This window comes from Pollicipes pollicipes, unplaced genomic scaffold, assembly GCF_011947565.3.
Source record: "Pollicipes pollicipes isolate AB1234 unplaced genomic scaffold, Ppol_2.1 Scaffold_5724;HRSCAF=6776_pilon_pilon_pilon, whole genome shotgun sequence".
NCBI classification, from domain to species: Eukaryota; Metazoa; Arthropoda; class Thecostraca; order Pollicipedomorpha; family Pollicipedidae; genus Pollicipes; species Pollicipes pollicipes.
This window is the reverse complement of record NW_023596746.1, coordinates 38,130,431-38,132,654: the sequence shown is the minus strand read 5'-3', so window position 1 is coordinate 38,132,654 and position 2,224 is coordinate 38,130,431. Positions and strand designations below refer to the sequence as shown.

Below are 2,224 nucleotides of genomic sequence, written 5' to 3'. Positions count from 1 at the left end.
CGTTGCAGGGTCCCATATGAGATGCATAAGGATCGCAAATCAACTATACCTACACAACCAAGCAAAAAGAGCTTTCTTTTATGCATGTGTCGTGCGTCGTGTCGTGTCTTTAGTACACCCTATGTAGCACATGTTCATACATATACGTACATGTTTATCATGGCATATGTTATGACCATGCAGCTTCTGTGGGTTTTACCCGTACAGCGGTAAGAGAACACAAAGAACAACATATATCGATCGACAGAGGTGATTCTCGTTGTTTGTGATCATTTTTGACCTTTCAACCTCAAGTTTACCTTGAATTTGGCCCTATGCCTGGAAAATTAGAGCAGAAATGGACTCCCTGTCACAGAAAACTCCTCGAAAACGATGTCAAACGACCCTCCAAGTCATCGAGAGAAAAACTTTGAAATTAAACCAAAATTCAAAATGACAATGACCACCATCTTTGATCCTGAGAAATGCTCAAAATTGCACAAGTAATAATTAAGCTGATTTGGATCTGCTAGCCACATATAGTATATTTTACATACATTACATACATACATATACATACATATAGTACACCAAATTGGGTCTTGGGTGCTTTCTATTTAAATGGAGGGCCCTACACACTTGTCGCGGCCCCATCTGTTCACATGCTCGGGTACACTGGATTGTTTGGGGTCTCTGCACATTGGGTATCTCAATGTAGGGCTCTACGCTCCTGTCGGGGGGTTGTTTGATAGCTTGCTGGAGTACCCCGATCCATTGCGGGCTCCCCACACTGTGTCTCGGGTATTTCTTATTTGAATGGGAGCCCTACGCTCCTGTCGGGGGCCTGTCTGATAACCTGCTCGGGCACACTCGATTGTTCAGGGGCGCCCCTCATTGTGTCTTGGACGCCTACTATTTGAATGGAGGACCCTACGCATTTGTCGGGGCCCCTCTGTTCGCCCCCTCGGTTAAACTGGATTGTTCGGGGACGCTGTAATTAGCACGTGGTGTTTGAATTTAGGGCCCTACGCTCCCTTCGGGGGCTATTTGACAATCTCCTCGGGTGCACTCCATCTTTCGGGCGTTCTCCATACCGAGTTTTGAGTACTTCTTATTTGAATTCTTCTTATTTGAACTTTATTAGGTATAGTTGACTCGCGATCCTTATGCATCTCATATGGGACCCTGCAACGTCAACTACCGCGAGCGAATTTTGCACATTTGTGAGAATTCAAGTTGGTGGCGGTCGCCATTTTGAATGATGCCCCAAAATTACTTCTGGATTGGTCTGGATTCAGCGAACTGCAGCTGCACCGCCGAAAAAAAGACATACAGCGACGCACCCTGCAGCTGGAATAGCCACAGCGCATGCCTTTGGCGTACAGACTTCTGCAAGTGTTAAGGAGAAATCGTATGTTAGGGCCGTTGCGCGGGCAAACATGGACATCGAAGAGACAACGTAGGGAGCTCGATATCCTCAGTGATGATGACAATGAAACGGAAGAATGTGGTAGAGTACTCGCTGGTATTACTGCGCTCAAGGCCCGTTAAGATGTCACGGCAATGTGCGTGAACGGTCTTCGTTGAGTTTGATGCTTTAACTCTGACTTGGCGTTGAATCAGACATCGCAGCCCAAAAAGAAGTCCAGACATGGAGTCGGTGCGTATGATAACCCTCATAAGGGATATTACACGACCATTTATGTCGCCCAGATCAATATGAGGAAATCAATAATCATTCAAGATGGTGGTGTTGGCTATCCTGAATTCCAAGAAATACTCAAGGTCGCACAACCAGCAACCAAGCTAATTTAGCTTTCCTTAGTGAATGCAAGATATTTCCGTGACAACAGCTTGAGGTAGCTAACATTACAGGGCAGCGGCGGATCCAGAGCGGGGGGGGGAGACACGCCATGCCCCCATTGGGCTCCGAAGGGGCGCATTGGCTCCGAGTTGGCCCATAGCCGGCCGAACGTGCGCAGTTTTTCAACACAAAACTTAATAAAACTGGGTATCCCTGGACTTCTAAACGGCCAGGAACATTTGTAAGCGAAAGTGAACGGTCTATGAGAAGTCGTAAAAAATCATTTAATGATTGGAAAGTTGTGAACTGGAAATTTTAGGCCACATGACGTTATCTAGGGGCCCCATGCTGTTTCCGGGGAGCTATACGTTCACTTGCAGGATCATTTCAATCGTTAAAGAGCATTCCACGTTGCCCTTCATTTCATTGCATTTGCTCGGA

General features: G+C 46.4%; 1 protein-coding gene across 1 annotated transcript in view; it reads right to left on the bottom strand.

Moving 5' to 3' along the window:
* The window catches only part of LOC119103011 (uncharacterized), an 8,480-nt gene that overhangs the window by 1,733 nt on the left and 4,523 nt on the right, over positions 1 to 2,224 (bottom strand). The gene's annotated exons all lie outside the window — the stretch shown is intronic.